Raw genomic sequence first — 10452 nt, 5'->3', positions numbered from 1 at the left:
ATAATACTAAAATCACCATTCCCCCGGAGTGTAAATGAATACTATCATTAGGTAACAAATTCGCGCTACCAGTTTCCAGGAAAACTTTTTCACCACTACATCTAATTGCTGATATTGAGCAATATATACAGACAATAACAGACAATAGGGAGAAAGATATGGCTAGATGCAATTTCGCGAAGAAAATTAATACCTTTAGGAACAAAATTCAGAACAACGCAAAAGATAAATTCATACTCCAAATCTACGAGAATACACGAAAATTTATTAGTCAACATAAATATAACATAATTATCACAAATGCAGACAAAGGCAACAAAACAGTGGTGATGTATAAAGAAGATTACGAGAAGAAAATGCAAGACCTGTTAAACGATAAAACCACATATAAAACAATTAGAAATGATCCCACCCAATATCTAGTGCGCAAAAACAACAACATTGTAAACTGTCTCTACAAAAACAACAACATAACCTTGAAAGAAAAAAGCTATCTGATATGCACAGCAGCTACGGCTCCCAGACTTTATGGCTTGCCAAAAGTTCACAAAATTAACACACCGCTTAGACCTATCTCATCATCAATCAATGTACCTTGCTCCAAACTATCCAAATTTGTTGGGAAAGTTCTAAAAAACGTAGTGTCTGAAACGCTGAATATTAAAAACTCCGTAAGCCTAAAAGAAAAAATAAAAAATTTAAATATTGAAGAGGATGAAATTCTCATATCTTTGGACGTCGTCTCCCTCTTCACGAACATACCGATCCAATTCGCCATAAGCACAATAATGAAGAAGTGGTCAAGCTTGAAGACTTTTACAAACATCAACAAAATAAACTTTTTAACACTACTTGAATTTTGTCTGAGAGAGAATAACTACTTCCTTTACAATGAAACCTATTATCAGCAAACTTACGGAATGCCAATGGGAAATCCTTTATCCCCAACCATTGCAGACATTGTCCTTGACAAAATTATTGACGACAGCATCGCTGAGCTAAAATCTTCCGACATATACATCAAATACATAACGAAATATGTAGATGATATATTCGCCGTAGTTAAGGTCAAAGACGTGGACGAAATTCTAAGAACATTCAATAGACAACACACAAAGATACATTTTACAATAGAAAAAGAAATGGGCAGCAAACTGGCATTCCTGGACATAGAAATATACAAATCCAATAACAAACTAACAACTAACTGGTACACAAAATCCATAGCATCATCAAGACTAATTAACTATCATTCAAACCACCCATGGACGCAAAAGAAGAACACCATTATCAATTTTATATCGAAAATTTACACCTTGAGCGACCAAGAGTTCATAAATCACAACAGAGAGAAAGTGATACACATATTACGCAAAAATTGTTATCCAGTCAATACAATAGAAAATTTAATACAAACAGCAATAAACAAAAACAAACACAAGAATCTGAATACAGCAAATAGCGAAAATACCAAAAAAACATACACTAGCGTTACATACATACCACACCTAACAGACAACAAAACATTACACAAAATCATACCAAGCAGTAACACAAGCTATGCGCACAAACCTAATCATACATTAAAAAGCATATATACAAAAACAAAGGACAAAATTGAAAAGGAACAACTACATAACGTAGTTTACGAAATTCGATGTCATGGTAAAGAAGGAGAGAAATGTAACAAAGTTTATATCGGCACAACAAAAAGATCACTAGGAACGAGAATAAAGGAACATAAACTAGATGCAAAAAACAACAAAAGCAACACAGCACTGGCCCAACACCTTACGGAAAAGAAACACACAGCTGATTGCGACAACGCAACAATACTGGATGTGGAAAGCAGAACACGTAGAAGGATGACACTAGAGGGACTGCGCATACAACAAAAACTACCAACAACGATTAACTTCAAAGAGGACGTTGATAATATTAATTGTGCCTATGCGACGTCAATAACAAAGAATGTCTGGAGGTGACAAGTGCAATATTGTTTTTAATGTTAATAGACGGTATTTTAATGTAGCAAATGTCGGTGTGATTATTAATTATTGTTCTTATTTGTTTGTTATTAATATGTGTACTTATATTTTTAAAGAAATGTGACAAAAACCACTGGTTTAAATAATGTAAGTGATTTAATATTGAACATTAATACCAATTATTGTATATGTAACATATATGTTTTTCGTATTTAATAAATAGATTCCCTGAGGAAGACACGAAAATGTGTCGAAACGCGTCGGAAATAAAAAAATAAACTTGTTTTATTTAATTAAATCGGCCTAAAAGCTCCAAATTCATATTAAATAGCTAAGCAAATATTTGGCCCAACTCAATCATATAATAAATAGAGCGGAGAGCTTAACCCGCAACAACAAAGTACGAAAAACATAAAGACTTCAAAATGAAACACTTCTTCCGACACATCAAGTACAAGTATGACATGGACACCTGTTACATTATTAAACAATACGGCAAAAACCAAAAATCATTGGCAAAACAACAACAAAGGCTGAAATTTCTGCTAAAATGCAAAGATTTTGGAATCACACCATCACACTTAAACGGTAAGGCTGGTAAATTTACAAAAGGCTTCACATTAGAAAAAACGAAGAAGGAAATGGAGAAGATAGAAAGGAAATTCTTGGAAAAAGTCTTAAGCTTAGAGGTAAAAGAAACGAACATACAAATAAAACTAATAAAAGACACTACAAGAGAAATAGAGAAAAAATTGCGCCAAAAAGTAGAAGAAAAGGATTACAAAGCAATTGTAGAAACACAACAACAATTTTTAGAAAATACAAAAATAAAGTCTACCCTCACGACAAAACTACATAACTCAATTAAGAGAAATTTTGAAAAATTTGATTTGAGATATAATGAGGATTGGATTACAAATAATACTAAAATCACCATTCCCCCGGAGTGTAAATGGATACTATCATTAGGTAACAAATTCGCGCTACCAGTTTCCAAGAAAACTTTTTCACCACTACATCTAATTGCTGATATTGAGCAAAATATACAGACAATAACAGACAATAGGGAGAAAGATATGGCTAGATGCAATTTCGCGAAGAAAATTAATACCTTTAGGAACAAAATTCAGAACAACGCAAAAGATAAATTCATACTCCAAATCTACGAGAATGCACGAAAATTTATTAGTCAACATAAATATAACATAATTATCACAAATGCAGACAAAGGCAACAAAACAGTGGTGATGTATAAAGAAGATTACGAGAAGAAAATGCAAGACCTGTTAAACGATAAAACCACATATAAAACAATTAGAAATGATCCCACCCAATATCTAGTGCGCAAAAACAACAACATTGTAAACTGTCTCTACAAAAACAACAACATAACCTTGAAAGAAAAAAGCTATCTGATGTGCACAGCAGCTACGGCTCCCAGACTTTATGGCTTGCCAAAAGTTCACAAAATTAACACACCGCTTAGATCTATCTCATCATCAATCAATGTACCTTGCTCCAAACTATCCAAATTTGTTGGGAAAGTTCTAAAAAACGTAGTGTCTGAAACGCTGAATATTAAAAATTCCGTAAGCCTAAAAGAAAAAATAAAAAATTTAAATATTGAAGAGGATGAAATTCTCATATCTTTGGACGTCGTCTCCCTCTTCACGAACATACCGATCCAATTCGCCATAAGCACAATAATGAAGAAGTGGTCAAGCTTGAAGACTTTTACAAACATCAACAAAATAAACTTTTTAACACTACTTGAATTTTGTCTGAGAGAGAATAACTACTTCCTTTACAATGAAACCTATTATCAGCAAACTTACGGAATGCCAATGGGAAATCCTTTATCCCCAACCATTGCAGACATTGTCCTTGACAAAATTATTGACGACAGCATCGCTGAGCTAAAATCTTCCGACATATACATCAAATACATAACGAAATATGTAGATGATATATTCGCCGTAGTTAAGGTCAAAGACGTGGACGAAATTCTAAGAACATTCAATAGACAACACACAAAGATACATTTTACAATAGAAAAAGAAATGGGCAGCAAACTGGCATTCCTGGACATAGAAATATACAAATCCAATAACAAACTAACAACTAACTGGTACACAAAATCCATAGCATCATCAAGACTAATTAACTATCATTCAAACCACCCATGGACGCAAAAGAAGAACACCATTATCAATTTTATATCGAAAATTTACACCTTGAGCGACCAAGAGTTCATAAATCACAACAGAGAGAAAGTGATACACATATTACGCAAAAATTGTTATCCAGTCAATACAATAGAAAATGTAATACAAACAGCAATAAACAAAAACAAACACAAGAATCTGAATACAGCAAATAGCGAAAATACCAAAAAAACATACACTAGCGTTACATACATACCACACCTAACAGACAACAAAACATTACACAAAATCATACCAAGCAGTAACACAAGCTATGCGCACAAACCTAATCATACATTAAAAAGCATATATACAAAAACAAAGGACAAAATTGAAAAGGAACAACTACATAACGTAGTTTACGAAATTCGATGTCATGGTAAAGAAGGAGAGAAATGTAACAAAGTTTATATCGGCACAACAAAAAGATCACTAGGAACGAGAATAAAGGAACATAAACTAGATGCAAAAAACAACAAAAGCAACACAGCACTGGCCCAACACCTTACGGAAAAGAAACACACAGCTGATTTCGACAACGCAACAATACTGGATGTGGAAAGCAGAACACGTAGAAGGATGACACTAGAGGGACTGCGCATACAACAAAAACTACCAACAACGATTAACTTCAAAGAGGACGTTGATAATATTAATTGTGCCTATGCGACGTCAATAACAAAGAATGTCTGGAGGTGACAAGTGCAATATTGTTTTTAATGTTAATAGACGGTATTTTAATGTAGCAAATGTCGGTGTGATTTTTAATTATTGTTCTTATTTGTTTGTTATTAATATGTGTACTTATATTTTTAAAGAAATGTGACAAAAACCACTGGTTTAAATAATGTAAGTGATTTAATATTGAACATTAATACCAATTATTGTATATGTAACATATATGTTTTTCGTATTTAATAAATAGATTCCCTGAGGAAGACACGAAAATGTGTCGAAACGCGTCGGAAATAAAAAAATAAACTTGTTTTATTTAATTAAATCGGCCTAAAAGCTCCAAATTCATATTAAATAGCTAAGCAAATATTTGGCCCAACTCAATCATATAGTAATTTTTTGTCGTTTTTAAGTCCGATTCCGACAACAATTGGATTCCATGACAGCCCTGATTACCTAGATGAAAAGCTAGCTATGGACCAAATTCTAAAGAAGTCGCTCAATAATTAAATTTGTATAGAATAGGTCAGCCCTTAGTCCGCTTCCGGAAAAAAATGTCCATATTATATTAAGGGGAAAGCTACCTACATATGTACCAAAATTCAAGTAAATCGCTCAATAAATAATTTTATTTGGGAATAGGTCGGTCCCTGGTCCAAATTCAACCAAATCGATAAAGAAGTAAGCCCTCGCCATCTGAACTTAAGGGTCTTATTCCGTGTTTAAAAAACTGTGTGAGCTGCCATGTTATTTAATTTTTCTGCGATTGAGCTTTTAAGAAAAACTAACAGTCTCAGTTCTAGCACAAGTGAAAACCGAAAAGCAATGAAATGCGGTAAACCGTCGCGCCGTCATATATTTGATTATTGTTATTGAATGGTACCGAGTACCGAAGAAGATTTAATGATGAGCTGTACGAGCTATACGCAGACATCAACATAGTCCAGCGATTTAAAACGCAGCGGCTGCGCTGGCTAGGCCATGTTATGCGAATGAAAGATGATGCTCCGGCCAAGAAAGTGTTTCTATCGGAACCCGCCTATGGAAGCAGAGGTAGAGGGCGGCCCCCACTCCGTTGGAAGGACCAGGTGGAAAACGGCTTAAACTCCCTTGGTGTGACCAATTGGCGCCGGTTGGCGGAGCGAAGGAGCGACTGGCGCGCCTTGTTGGACGGCCATAACCCTTTAGACGGTTAAGCGCCAATTAAGTAAGTAAGTTATTGAATGGTGTTGAATTTAAGTCTCAAAGAGTCACAGTCGGAAAAATTAACAGAAAATTAACAAAAAGCAGTAGTCGTGAAATATGAAAATCAACGCGTTTTGTAAACTGAGAGCGACTGATATTTTGCGTTTTGTTATGATTTTTGTTAACTAAGACGAGACGATACAGCGTTGTACATACATAGGCACAGCCGAATACTGGTAGGAACTAGTTTTTGCGTTTACTTCTCAGTAATTTTAAGGGTATCTTTTTTTGTTTGGTGGTTAATATTGCTGCTAAAAGAACATATTTAAAAATTTAGTATGATTTGGTGCGTAAGCTATTAATTTCGCGATGTCAGCTAGAAGTAATGTTTGGATGTATTTCGAAAATAATACAGACACAGGTTTAGCTATTTGTACAACATGCCAAAAGAAGCTTAAAAATAATAGAGTCCAATTTAAAGCACACTTAATTTTAACGAAAATGAAGTGGAGTCGTCAAAAGGTTTAATTAAAACCTTTCGCAAAAGGAAATTAAAATTGAGGTCAATAAAAAACAGTTAATGAGGTCATTTATAGGATTGGTAAAAATTGATTGAAATGTAATCCATTTAAAATTTAAAATTCACCAAAGCTTCGACATTTCATTGATCCTATATGTGAAAGTCTTGCTGCTGTGGATTGAAAAAAATTACTTTGAATGCATCGAAAAACATTCACCCTTATCGCGAAGTTCACGCGGAAAAGTGTTCGCCTTCACTTCTTTTGTTCGGGTGAACTTTTTCCGCCTATCGGCAATTTCGGGCGAACAAAAGTTCACTTCGAAACAGCTGATGCTCTATTGCGAATTGGCAGTGAACAAATAATTTACTTACAATTGTGTAAATTTTGTAACCAAGCATATATTTCCTTAAAATACAACAAAAATATAAATATAAAATTAATAAAATAATGTTTAGTATTGCACTTAGGTTGGTATTGATTGAGCCCGAGGAGAATATAAATGTGAAAGCGATTCGGAGGCAATTAAGGCACAGTTCTAACCTTTCGGAGCTAAATGATTAACTGTAAGCTAAAAATTACTATTTTCAGCACTTTTGAATAACAAGTTAATTTTATTCAATTAGCTTTCGCCAATATTACAATCGGCATTCTAATATTTGAGTTATTCTTACCAACTCCTTGCCACCATTGAAGCAAAAATTTGGAGTTCCACCAATTGTAAAATTGAGTACATGTCTTCGTTTTTTCGCATAGGGAAAAGGCGTCGGAAAAGACCATGAAGTGGGTCTTAGCCGATCTGTTTCAGTGAGGTGCTCAACATTTTGGAACCGTTGTTTTGTCCACAATGGATAACTTGGCCGGCTGATACGTTGTCATAATAAATAGAATTTACAGCAATACAGGAATTTCACTTTTTTCCACTCAGCTTCCGATTGTGCATTATTTATTGATATATTTCTAATAATAAAAGTACATATAATTATAAGAGTATCAAATTTCAAAACAAAAAATCATTTACATTTTGTTTTCCTCTCGTTCGCCTGTAAAATATAAGTGAACAAATTTGGGTTTCCCGGCTGTTCATTTCGCCCGAACAAAGAGTTGCCGATAAGGTGAAATCTTTTTCGAACATGAAACATTTTTTCGCCACCCTCCGCGATAGGGTGAAGAAAGACTGTGAATATTTTCGGGTGAAAATAAAACTCGCGATAAGGGCGATTACATTGGAACTCGCCAATGAAGTAAATGGTCAATTTTTATCCTTGCAAATAGACAGTGCTACAAGACTGTCCAGAAATATATTGGTGTGTATATATGTATATATATATATATATATATATATATCTATATATATATATATCTATATATATATATATCTATATTTAGTGGTCAAACAATTAGTACCGGTAAAATAAAATCTATTATTTTGGGTTGAAGTGTTAAATGTGCTCAACCGATATGACATTAAATTGAATCAAATAGTCTCGATAACACCGGATAAGGTGCAAATATGCTGAAGACGTCAAATATTTAATCCTTCGTGTCTGAAGAGGATGTAGAAGAAACCGATGAGTTATATACAAATGATGAATATATAAAAAAAATTTACTTTGTGGAAAGGGTACCAAACGTTTTAATAGGAAGTATACAAGATTGTCGTTGTGCAGCACACACAACACAGCTAGTGTCTCTTAATGTTGCCAAATTCTCCGACGTACTTAAACACCTTTGGAATTGCCGTAATCTCACAATATATATAAGGAAAACGTCAAATAGTTTTCGTGAAATATTTGAATTCAAAAAGTTAAAAATGTCCCAACTTGATTGCCCCACTAGATGGGGATCCACATATGCTATGTTAGAGGATTTATTAGCAGCCAAACATATGCTAAGAAAGATTCACTCAATCACAAATGTTTCTGAAGATGAAACTTTCGAAGTTGATGCATCGTTTTGGGATTTTATTGAGTGTTACTGCTTGGTTTTCATCCCTTACAAAAAACGTTAAAAAAATTTCAATAGGAGCAACTACATTATGCAAATTTTTATGTACATTGGCTGAAACTAAATATTAAATTGTTACTGACTCAAGTCGAGAGCTCGAAAAAACAATTGGAAGCATGATTCCACCATTCTTTAACCCCTCGACAAAAAAACGAAGCTATTTTTATTGTATTTATTAGACCAAGGGAATTGTTCAGTTGATTTATTTATTAGAGCTATTTTGGTCGTTAAATTTAAAGCAAAAAAGTTATATTTTCTTTTTTTCCTCCGACGCGTTTGTGACACGTTATTGTGTCTTCTTCAGGGAGACTATGTATTAATTTTGACAAGAAAACATAATTATAATGTATTTTATAAATTATAGTACATACACACCTTCATACAAATTGCAGTTTTTGAATTAATTGCACATTTTTACAAAAATATATACATTTAACATAAACTACATTTTTACATTTAAAAAACATCTACACTCTATCCCATCTGTTCGTCAATTGTTGGTTATCACACATTTTTACGCACAGCTGATATTATCTACATTCTCTTTGTAGTTCATGGCATTATTTATCTGCTGTTGGATTCGAAGCCCTTCCAACGTTAATCTTTTCTTTGTTTTGCTTTCCACATCTATTATGCGTATATTATCGAAATCAGCTGAGTGATCGAATTTGTTGATGTGGTGTGCTAAAACTGTGGTCATCTTTCTATTTTTTGCGTCGGAGGAAAAACAGAAAAACTAATGTTTTTGCTTTACATTTAACGACCAAAAAAGCTCTAATAAATAAATCAACTGAAGCTATTTTTCACTTGAAAACAGTTTAGGATAGAATTTATGAAATCAGCTCAATAGAATCGATATGCTCACAACCAACTTCTACTTGCGTACAGGCTGAAAATGGGGTCATTTATTGATGAGGAAGACGGGCTAATGTATAACTTTTTTTTTTTATAAAATTTTAAAAAAATTTCGAAATTCGATTTCTCAAAAACGGATTTTTTTAAAAATTTTTTTTTTTGAATATACAAGACACGTGGAACTCTAATATGGCAATATTGAAACAAAAAAAATATTGACGCAATCGTGTGATTTTTGGTAAATTTATGCGTAATCGAAAATAAAAAACCTGAAGTTGATGAATAAAATCGATTTTGGACAAAAAAAAACGGCACTGCGTAAAACTTGTAAAAAATTTGTTTTGGGCCCTAAAAAACACGTGTCTAATCAAATGGACCAATAAACAACATATTTGAGTTTCGTCTTAATCTCATGTCCCGTATGGGCCGGTCACTTGAAATGGAAAGAGACATATAGATTATACTGGGTCGATTTATTAACCTATATCGTGCCATCGATTTTTTTCGAAAAAAAGTTTCACTACGCATAACCAAAAAAATAATTTTTGAGCCTGCAAAATTTCAACGGTTTTTTCGATTTTTTATGCTTTTTTTCATTTTCAAGGTTCCAAATCATTTTTTATGTATTTTTTTTTTCGTGTCAATTGGCAAATGCAAAATTGGCAAATGCAAAATTGGTAAATGCAGTTTTTTGAAAAAATTCTTTTATGGAGATTTAGAAGAACTTTGGTCGAAAAATCGATTTTTTTTTGCAGTCTCAAAAATTATTTTTTTTGGGTATGCGTAGTGGAACTTTTTTTCCTGAGTCCAAAAGCGCAAGCACAAGCAAATGTTCGTATAAGTCGAAGAATAGTAAGTTGAATGAAAATCGAAATTTTGGTGACATTTACTATGCCGACTGCAGATTTGTAAACACTGGTCTTATTACGTATGTAACTCGATTGTTGCCCTGATTGCCTGCTTGGTGAAACTCAAAACAAGTGTTCACAAATTGTGCGTAAATTCGTGCTTGCATACCAA

This window comes from Eurosta solidaginis, chromosome 3 (assembly GCF_040869045.1).
Source record: "Eurosta solidaginis isolate ZX-2024a chromosome 3, ASM4086904v1, whole genome shotgun sequence".
In the NCBI taxonomy this organism is placed as follows: domain Eukaryota; kingdom Metazoa; phylum Arthropoda; class Insecta; order Diptera; family Tephritidae; genus Eurosta; species Eurosta solidaginis.
Note: the sequence above shows the minus strand (reverse complement) of the source record.